The following is a 12,230-nucleotide window of genomic DNA, read 5'->3' as shown; positions in this document are numbered from 1 at the left end:
TTCCTTTTAGCTTCTTTATGGGATATTTTCCCAGTTGAGTTTTAGCTCTAGTAGTCATAGACCCAGAAGAGCTTATGGAATGGTCTGTTGTCATCCATCCATTGGCACAAGTTTCTTATCACTGCTCCTTCTCAACTACTTGAAGGGTTGCCATGAAATTTTACACACACTTTCAACCTAGGGTCCAGTTAATCCTCTCAGACATCCAATATGGCCACCACATCAGCCATCTTGAAATTTTTTATATCACTACTCCTTGGACATATCAACAGTTTTCAGTAAAAGGATTTTATGGTGTCCTGATGGTTCTAAATGAAAATGATTCCTTAGTAATGGATGGTCATATCAACATGATGTCTTATTGGTCATAAATGAAAATGATTCCTTAGTAATGGATGGTCATATCAACATGATGTCTTATTGGTCATAAATGAAAATGATTCCTTAGTAATGGATGGTCATATCAACATGATGTCTTATTGGTCATAAATGAAAATGGTACCTTAGTAATGGATGGTCATATCAACATGATGTCTTATTGGTCATAAATGAAAATGATTCCTTAGTAATGGATGGTCATATCAACATGATGTCTTATTGGTCATAAATGAAAATGATTCCTTAGTAATGGATGGTCATATCAACATGATGTCTTATTGGTCATAAATGAAAATGATTCCTTAGTAATGGATGGTCATATCAACATGATGTCTTATTGGTCATAAATGAAAATGATTCCTTAGTAATGGATGGTCATATCAACATGATGTCTTATTGGTCATAAATGAAAATGATTCCTTAGTAATGGATGGTCATATCAACATGATGTCTTATTGGTCATAAATGAAAATGGTACCTTAGTAATGGATGGTCATATCAACATGATGTCTTATTGGTCATAAATGAAAATGGTACCTTAGTAATGGATGGTCATATCAACATGATGTCTTATTGGTCATAAATGAAAATGGTACCTTAGTAATGGATGGTCATATCAACATGATGTCTTATTGGTCATAAATGAAAATGATTCCTTAGTAATGGATGGTCATATCAACATGATGTCTTATTGGTCATAAATGAAAATGATTCCTTAGTAATGGATGGTCATATCAACATGATGTCTTATTGGTCATAAATGAAAATGATTCCTTAGTAATGGATGGTCATATCAACATGATGTCTTATTGGTCATAAATGAAAATGGTACCTTAGTAATGGATGGTCATATCAACATGATGTCTTATTGGTCATAAATGAAAATGGTACCAATATTCAGTTCTAATATTGCCACTTCAGCAGCCATCATGGAAATCTTGTTATTGCTACTCCTGAACAAAGTCATATTGACATGGGGTTTTCACCAAAATACTTCCTATAATGTACCAAAATACTTCCTATAATGTCTAATTGGTCCTAATTGAAAATCATGGTGCTTGCACATCCACTATAACTGCCACTACTGCCATCTTGATAATTATTTTTATTGCTATTTCAGAATGGATGGCCATGACATATCAACATTGGTTTTTCACTAAAAAAAACTTCTTACAATATCTAGTTGGTCATACATGAAAATTGTGCCACTCAGACATCTAATATAGCTACCACAAGGCCCATCTTGAAACTCGTGTTACTCCTGAATGAATGATCATATCAGTTGGGGGTTTTGTTCAAAGGCTTCATTTAATGTCTAGTTCATTGTAAATAAAAAGGGTCCCAATTTTATTATCACCACTTCTAGATGACATGTTGTATTGACGTGCTTTCATCTTCATATAATGTCAAGTTGACCTTAAAGGAAATGATGGGCATATCCAATATGGCTAACATGGCAGCTTGAAAATCTTGTTTTTATTACTCCTCCAGTACAGAAAGGGGTTTTGACCACAAGACTTATGATAATGCCATGCTAATTAAAATGGTCGGATATCCAATGTGGGCACCATGGTGGTCATCATGAAAATGTTGTTATTGCTTCTCTTTAATGGATGGTCATTTTGATAGACATGGGTTTTTTGTTAGAAGTGTTCTTATGCTGTCTAGTTTATCCAAAATTGACCCACAGTATGACCATTATAGTTGCCATCTTGATATATTATCTCTACTTCTTCCCAAATGGATGGATAAAAAAATCAACATGAGCATAATAAATTACGATGTCTGTCCAGCTATCTGTCGACGTTTGTTTCTATGGAATAACTTGAGTTGTCAACCATCTACAGTTAGCAAACTTGGATTACTTACACTGGGTATGAAATAACTATGATTTTGTGGTCAAAAGGTCATGGTCAGTATGATTGATAGAACAAAAATTGTTCCTGCATAATAACTTTGGTTTTGCAGCATCTTCAGGTACCAAACTTTATAGATTGCTTGCACTTGCAATCAGGAGGAAGCTTATTGATTTCAGGGTGAAAGGTTAAAGGTTATGGTCAATTTGACTGAAAGAGAACTGGTTTTTGCACAATAGTTCTACATCACTGACCTGGACCAGATGTTGTGAATGACTTGCACACTGGGTAAGGAAAAAATCTGTAAATTTTGGGGTCAAAAGTAAAAAGATCATGATTACAGTGACTGATAGAAAACAAATATCTCCCACAGATGTTAGCACAGATATGAACCCCTAAAAATGGCTTGTACTTGAAGGAAGAAGTCTCTACATTTTGGGGTCAGAGTTAAAAGAACATGATCACAGACACTGACAGAAAACAAATGTCTTCCACAAGATTAGTTCTATTGCACAGATATGGACCCCAAAATAAATGGCTTGCACTTGGGTAAGGAATAAGACTATTAATTTTTTGATGACAATGTCATGGTCTTTGTGGTTGAAAGAAGAAGAAATGGTTTCTGCACAACAATGTAAGCTCTCTGTTAATGTATCTTCCCACTTTTTTGGACAATTTGCACGTTGGTTAAGTTAGAAACATATTGATTTTGGGGTGGATAGAGCAAAGGTCAAGGTCACTCTGACTGAAAGAAGAAAACTTTAGAAATAGCCTTAGATCATTTGCCATGATCAAAGTTTGTAGAGGGTTTGTTCTTAAGGTATACGAGAGACCTATTGACTTTGTGGTCCAAGAAGTCAAAGGTCAGGGTCATTGCGGCTCAAAGAAAATGATATTTGCAGAAAGAACATTATTTCTGGAGACTGTTCCTTGACTTTTGGATGGGTACTTAAGATACAGTTGACTTGGGGGTCTAAAGGTCAGGATAAGTCTAATAAGAAAATAGTGACCAAGAGTCTAGGTCATTGAGATGCATTGGTCAGTAACCTCCAGAGCCATCCATGCCTTTCATGATTTCCTGAATTCTCAGTTGGATTAAATCACAAATAAAATAAATTTTATCCCATTAAGTACAAGTCGTAATAGCAGCAGTAATCACTCGTACCCATAACGGTCCTGTATGGCTAGTCACGATGTTAATGATATGGGTTTTTCACTGAATAACTTCCCATGATGCCTGAATTTTTTATAAACAAACACCAAATGAAGACAGCTTTTTCGAGTGTATGAAGTTTTGAGATATTCAAAGATTAGCATGTATTGTAATTTGCTTGAGTTAATACTTGTCCGTGTATGTGCCGACACCAATAATCATTAAACGTTCAAAGTTTCATCTTATGGATTAATACCAATTTGTAATTAAGCTACACAACAGTTAAAATGTTTTCACCTCTATGGAAAAAGATATGTATTCCACAAAAAGTAGAATATAAAATGGAGTACACCAAAAATTGGCCATACATTCAGCCATCAAAGATTGATGTACATATGCTTTTTGTACAGTGTTATGCCACGAATTTTTAGAATTGGGAATGTGCACAGAGGCTCATATCGTTGCTTACAAGTTAGCTGTCATACATGTACTTTATAATAATATTATTATATAGTAGATGTGTGATAAATAAATTGTAAGCAATGATACTAGTCCCTGTGGGCATGTGAAATAACACACAGTTTGCAGAAAGCAAATAGAAATTGGAAACAATGAAAAGCACAGAGCAGATTTCAGCCTGGGAGTACAATGCTGTTGGGCATTTCTGTGCACCTTATGTTTCCATTTCCAATATTGAAGCAAAACGCTTACCAAATTCTACTGATTGATGAAAATAAAATACAGCAATGCTTACCTTTTGAAAAGAGGCAATTGTCACCAGAATATTCTGTTCAAAATAATATTAATTTTGGACACACGGGATACCACCCCTGTGTTTTCATGACTTGTGATATGTAGGCCTACTCTGTGCACAGCTTTGAAAAGATGTAATGTTTATCCATCGGGCTATAGAAATAAAATGCATTACTTTCAATTGTTTCTGTCAGCAGTTCAGTCGAGGAATTAGGTCAGGTTTATAGCTAGTTTTACAAAATTCAACGAAACAATGCCAATAAATGGCAAGAAATATTAAGCAAACTAAACTGATCTTGAAAGAAATTAGTAAAGTCCAACATTTTATAAAAAATAAGCTATTATGTTGAAGAGAAACAACAATGAATAGGATGTAATGTGTTTACAATGTCTTGTTTATGGGGATGAATTACTAAAGAATTCAGAAACCGACTATACGCCAGAGAATTTCTTGAGAATGTCGTTCTAGCAGCAAGTTTACATATCTGTAGCAGATGATATTGTATGTGTGGGATAACTTCTTGCAAAATTGGGAACTTAGATTAAAATGCAGAATTTTTTAAGGTATACATTTCCATCTTTTATATAATGTATTTATTTGTATGATTCTAAAAGATAATAGTAAATAGGATTTTCTGGGTTACAAGTTCAAGAACTTCTTGAAGAAGGTCATGGAGGGGGTCTTCATGTTGACATTTAGAAATCATATTTTCATATGCCTTTTGAGTCGAAATGTGTGATATTTTTGTATCACTTTATGAATATCACTTTTCTTAATTAAAGTACGTTCATTCTTTCTTGATACAAAATGGATTTTTGACCCCAAATAGCATGTGATTCAATGTTTACAGAAATGACGCATCATTGCGCAGAATGGGCCAACATGGTGGGTACTTTAAGCCACCTTCTCAAGTCCAGCAAACCACCATTGCTGAAGCATTGTTTGTGAGTTTTCTTATTGAATATAATAACCTGCCTTTATCAGTTCGAGATAAAAAACAGTGAAAGAGTATTTTCCATTGCAAGGAAAAATAAGACATCTTAGTGCCTCCTTAGGTACTGAAAATTTGCAACAATTTTAGTCAACAGGATTAAACAGCAGCAAGAAGCCTGAACTGTTTTGAAAACAAATTTACCATAGACCAATTGAAGAAGTTCAAGTCTGCCACAGCATCATATCATGACAAACAATGTGAAGTTGGTGTATATCAGTAAATTTTTCTGCATATATAGTAGTACGTGTAATCAGTGTAAATTAGTTTTATTCTGGGATTATAATGCAGTACTGAAAATCAAAATTGATGGACCTAGAGTCGTGGTATAATTTTTCACTAATTGTGTTCAGAGTTCACTAGTTTTTATTCCTCTTTACACAAATTGCCAGTCAGCCAATGTGGGTATGTGAGAAAGCATGCCAGTAGCTTCTCGTGGGTCGGTGGTTCTTTCTGGGGTTTTCCCGGGTTCTTCCTCCACCATTAATACTGGCCGCCATGTTTAGCCTATCGTGTGCTGAAAAATGGCGTTAAACCCTACAACAACAACAACAACAACAAATTGCCAGTGTGGAGGGTTGGCAGCTTTGGGCTTGTTGCAGCTGATTCACATACTGATATACCTAGAATCCAGCTGATTTACATAATGATATACCTGGAATCCAGCTGATTTACATACTGATATACCTGGAATCCAGCTGATTTACATACTGATATACCTAGAATCCAGCTGATTTACATACTGATATACCTGGAATCCAGCTGATTTACATACTGATATACCTAGAATCCAGCTGATTTACATACTGATATACCTGGAATCCAGCTGATTTACATACTGATATACCTGGAATCCAGCTGATTTACATACTGATATACCTGGAATCCAGCTGATTTACATACTGATATACCTAGAATCCAGCTGATTTATATACTGATATACCTAGAATCCAGCTGATTTACATACTGATATACCTAGAATCCAGCTGATTTACATACTGATATACCTGGAATCCAGCTGATTTACATACTGATATACCTGGAATCCAGCTGATTTACATACTGATATACCTAGAATCCAGCTGATTTACATACTGATATATCTGGAATCCAGAAACTTGTTGAGTGAATGCATTATAAAGAGTATTATGGTACACCATGAAAAGTAGTACACTGTGTCGCATTTTTCATAATTAACTGACCATGAAAAGTAGTACACTGTGTCCCATTTTTTCATACTTAACTGACCATGAAAAGTGGTACACTGTGTCCCATTTTTCATACTTAACTGACCATGAAAAGTAGTACACTGTGTCACATTTTTCATAATTAACTGACCATGAAAAGTAGTACACTGTCACATTTTTCATACTTAATTGACCATGAAAAGTAGTACACTGTGTCCCATTTTTCATACTTAACTGACCATGAAAAGTAGTACACTGTGTCCCATTTTTCATACTTAACTGACCATGAAAAGTAGTACACAGTATCGCATTTTTCATACTTAACTGACCATGAAAAGTGGTACACTGTGTCACATTTTTCATATTTAACTGACTTCGGTTACATTTTGTTTAAAGTTTATTTCACAACTCTATTCATTGCAAGAATCAAGCTAGTTAAAGGTAGGAATCTTGCTTTCATCCTTTCACTTAAAGGTGACTGTGTCCTACATTTTGCATGGGCTTTGATTAAGCTTTTGCATGCAGCCCATGACCAGATAGTTTCATTTTATTTAGGTGATTGTACGCATCTGTAATTTAATGATGTACCAGCCTGTGACTTCCTTGACTCACTGCCATCCTCCTACAGTGATCACTGCTATTTTACTCTTTTATGATTTTTTTTTTAAAAAGTCATTATTCTTTCACATCGAACTGTTCTACTAAGGTTAGACATGTTATATACCATGGTATTATTGTAATTTGTGAATTCAAGAAAAATTATCTGAATTTAATGAGTAGATCTGAAAAGATAAGTTCATGCTATTTATAAAAGATTCTAGGAAATGTAGATTGGAATATGATAAACATAAAACAAAGAATCCGTGTTAAGTGAAATTCAGAAATTCCAAAGAATATTAGAAGTTATTAAGGGGGTGTATCTTATATTATTATATTTCTGGTTATGCTGTTATTGATTTTAAGAAATGCAAATCGTGAATTTCGAATCTTGGTTGATGAATTTCATACTGAGATTTCTCATAACAAAATTATTAAAGCATTTTGATGAGAGGGAGAAATGCATGTCCAGACACAACTTTAAATCTTTTTATTCATGGTGCTGAAACACCGATTCCTTCTTTACTAAGCTATTTAATAGTATTTTTATTACTGGTCATGCATTTCCCAGATGGCTATTCATTCCCTTACATATATATTCATTTGCATGGTTTAATTCCTCATGTGGTAAATTGTTCTAAGAAATGATACTGTGGATTTATTGATTTTACAGGCTTTTGAGATAATCTGTGTGTACAAAAAAAAGACTAGACCAGGTGTTCATTGAGATAATCTGTGTGTACAAAATGACTAGACCAGGTGTTCATTGAGATAATCTGTGTGTACAAAATGACTAGACCAGGTGTTCATTGCAGAATGATATGTGCTATTCAAGATATACATGCAAATATAAAGTCAACATCGCAGAATACACATAGGGAAGGATTTTTAATGGTAATTTGATAGAGGTCAAGATCAGTGTCTTTCTTGATTTTATTTGCGATGTATAACTAGGAAGAATGCATTCATCCTTAATCATGTTTGTGGGATCAAAATTTGCATGATCAAATTATTTTTGTTAGCTCAGCTAGTCATAGAGCTCATGGGACAGGCTGTTGTCTGTCATCCTTAGTCTGACATCTGTCATATGTCCATTATCACAAGATTCTTATCACTACTCCTTCCAAACTACTTATAGGATTTACTTATCACTTGACATATATTCATCCCTTGGTCTAGTTTGTCCTAAATGAAAGTGGTGCTGCTCAGTCATCCATTATGGCCACTGCATGACATTTATTTCATCATAAATGAAAATGGTGTTTATGTTGCCAATCTGACATTCAATATGGCCATCTTGAAAATAGTGTTATCACTGCTTCCCTAAATCGATGGCGATATCAGCGTGGTGTTGTCCAGAAAAGACTTTGTATGATGGTCAGTAGGTCCTAAATGAAAATGGTGCTGATACAACATCCTCTTTGGTCACCAGTACAACCATCTTCAAAATTTTGTTATTGCAACAATTCCTTAATGGATGGTCATATCAGGATGGGTTTTTCACTAGAAGACATTACACTGTCTAGCTGGTCCTAATCTGACCAAACTAACATCCAATATGGCCACCATGGCAGTCATCTTAAAAATCATGCTATCACAACTTTACCTGAACAGAAAGTCATATTGATGTTGGGTTTTTCACCAGAACACTTCTTATGTCCAGTTGGTCTTAAATGAAAATGGTGCCAATCTGACTTCCATTATGGCTGCCACAGTAGCCATCTTGAAAATCTTGTTATTGCTACTCCTGAATGGAAAGTCATATCTTGAAAATATTATCTCTGCTTCTCTCCAAATGATCTATTATGGCTGCATTATGATTGTTTTAAAATCTTGTTGACTACTAATTCCCTGAATGGATGATCATTACGATATCCGGTTTTCATAAAAAGACTTCTAATGATGTGATCATGTCTGCTTGTCCCAAAACTAAAATGATGCCAAGCTGACATCCAGTACATGTACTAATTTGTAATCTTATTGCTGAAGAATATGAGAGATAATTTCAACACTTGACAGTTAAAAGGATAAAGGTCTTATCTTGAATTCCTGGACATTCTTTTGAAATAGAGCACCAGTCCCTTTAAGGGACTTTTGTTAGCATGATGATATTGTAAGTTTTGCTGACTCAGTGATAGATGAAAATTATCAGTAAATAACTAAAAAAAAGTCCAGTAATGATACAGTATTTAGGAAAGGTTGAAAAGGGCCTTAAAATTGTACATACAGTGTATATATTTTTTGTAAAGAGATTGCAGAAAATTTTCTTATTTACATATTATTTATAGCTCACAGGATAACCTGTAATTCGTATTCCATTCATTAGCAAAATTTATCACTACACAACCTAAACTACTTGGAAAACTTCCATGAAACTTTACATAGACATTAATCCCAGGGTTCTAAATGAAAATGTTGCTGCTCCAACATCCAATATCGTCACCACAGCAGTCATCTTGAAAATTTTACTATCATCACTCATTGAACTAATGGTCACATGAACATTGGGTTTTCACTAAAAGACTTTTGTAATGTCTGGTCAGTGCCACTCTGACATCCAATATGGCCATCTGACATCCAATTTGGCCATCACAGCAGTCATTTTGAAAATCTTGCTATCATCACTCATTGAACTAATGGTCATACGAACATGGGGTTTTCACTAAAAGACTTTTGTAATGTCTAGCCGGTGCCACTCTGATGTCCAATATGGCCATCTGACATCCAAAATGGCCATCACAGCAGTCATTTTGAAAATCTTGCTAAGAAGAAGCATTTATCTATGTCCTTTTTTATTGGAGAAAATGTCAAATACTCAAATGTGTCACTTCAGTATCAATGTCTAATGCATGTCTTATTAGGAAGGTACAAGTTTTTATTTATAGTTTTCATATGGAAAACAATGCATTACTTTACTTGTGTGCCTAGATTGGGTAGTACAGTGTATACATTTTTTATGTATAGACATGTACTATATTGATAAGTTTAATAAGTTTATGCATTTCTTTTGTACAAGATACATGAATGGCAATTCATTATTTTCTCCCTATCTGAGATTACATATCACTGAAATATGTCTTGTATTTGCATTGTTTATTAGCTCTACTGGTCATGCACCAGAACGAACTTATGTGGTGGCCATTCATTTTGACGTTCAAGCTAATTAATACTGTTATGTATATTTAAATTAATTGTTTGTCTGTTTGTTTAAAAATATTTTTTATTCCATTTCATGTTAATGTAATGTAATATTGTTTACTGGACTTGATTAATATTTTTTAAAATTAATTTCATTGATGTAAATATCTAACAATAGAATCATTGTGTCTAGTTGCTGACCTTAAAATCAATGACAGTTTTGGTAAACAACTTTTTTTCCTTTTTTTCTTTCTGAGTAGGAATCATTGAGTCAAGGCCATACCTGGACTACGTGACGTGAGGCACATGTTAATTCATAAACAAAATTCTATTTGTTTCCAGAAGGATGAACTTTTGTCCCTCATCCAGCAATCTGTTTTGCATTTTTGTTAGTCTTATAACTGATGTTATGATAAGAATTCTATCAGTCATGCCTTAACACTTGAGAATTCAAGTTGTTTTATGTTGTGTCCAGTTTGGGGCTGAATTTTTATTTTCTTCAAATTATTGAATTTCAAGTGATTGTTTTCCCTGGAAATACTAAAGTGGTCTGATAATTCTTAGACAAAGATATTTACCAGAATTTCTACAGAATTCAAAAACTGGAATAATATTTTCTGTGATTCAACAAGAGACTGTTGCTTATGTCGTCGCCTTCTATTTTGGATTTTCATCAGGATTTGAACTGTGATTCACTTAGAACTTTTCATTGATAGGACTTGTGTTTTTTATTACTTGGATTACAATTTTGATTTAAATCACAATACCGTAAGTTCTTTTTTCTTATTATATTTACTTTGTATTCTAGGGAAATAAATTATTTGTTAAACTTTATAAAGCTTGTTGTGTTCACTCTTTTCTGTTACTTTATTTTAAGAACATAGACCCGTACCAATGCTACTTCTCCACTGGGAAGTTTACAAGCACCTTCATCCCTGACTCTAGGTGATCTTAAATGAAAATGGGACCCCTAAGAAATACATATGGCTGCCCTGGCATGCTTTAAAAAGTTATTATTTATAAAGTTTTAACATTTTGTATTCCCATAGGTAACGTCAAGAAGTTTTGCTAAAGAATTACTGGTAGTGAAATTTTAAATAATTCAAGGTCTCTTCAAGGAAAGAAAAAATCTTCGTAAATTCAGTTTTCATTGTTGTACAAACTATACATAGCAGACCTCTTGAGAATCTTATCACTGATATTCAGGAATGGATAATCATGCTGGCATGGAGTTTGCACTAAAATACATGATAACTTGTTGGTCTTATATGAAAATGGTGCTGATGTGGCTGTCTTGAAATATTTTTATATCAACTCCTCCAATGATTCTAATGATATGGGTTTTTCACTGAAAGACTTCCAATGATGCCTAGTTGGTCCTGAACTGACACACTAAATGGTCAACGAGTCGTTTATCCTGAAAGCCAGTAACAGTGTTTTATAGCATAAATTTAGCAAGTTTGTTCTGTTTAACAGTGTGTAAATATTTTGATATTAGCATTATGTACTGTTTGATTCAGATTTTAGAAATATGAAGTGTTAGTCCAGAAATAAATAATTAAATACATAAGGAAATCCCATTTTTTAATGCCCCTCTCCATCCTTTTACGAATATGATGAAAATATATGGTAATATATTGAAATCTCATTTTTTAATGCCCCTCTCCATCCTTTTACAAATATGATGATAATATATGGTAATATATTGAAATCCCATTTTTTAATGCCCCTCTCCATCCTTTTACGAATATGATGATAATATATGGTAATATATTGAAATCCCATTTTTTAATGCCCCTCTCCATCCTTTTACAAAGATGATGATAATATATGGTAATATATTGAAATCCCATTTTTTAATGCCCCTCTCCAGCCTTTTGCGAATATGATGAAAATATATGGTAATATATTGAAATCCCATTTTTTAATGCCCCTCTCCATCCTTTTACAAAGATGATGATAATATATGGTAATATATTGAAATCCCATTTTTTAATGCCCCTCTCCATCCTTTTACAAATATGATGATAATATATGGTAATATATTGAAATCTCATTTTGTAATGCCCCTCTCCATCCTTTTACAAATATGATGATAATATATGGTAATATATTGAAATCTCATTTTGTAATGCCCCTCTCCATCCTTTTACAAATATGATAATAATATATAGTA

The sequence above is a fragment of the Sinohyriopsis cumingii genome, chromosome 13, assembly GCF_028554795.1.
Source record: "Sinohyriopsis cumingii isolate HCF-2022 chromosome 13, ASM2855479v2, whole genome shotgun sequence".
Lineage (NCBI taxonomy): Eukaryota > Metazoa > Mollusca > Bivalvia > Unionida > Unionidae > Sinohyriopsis > Sinohyriopsis cumingii.
Note: the sequence above shows the minus strand (reverse complement) of the source record.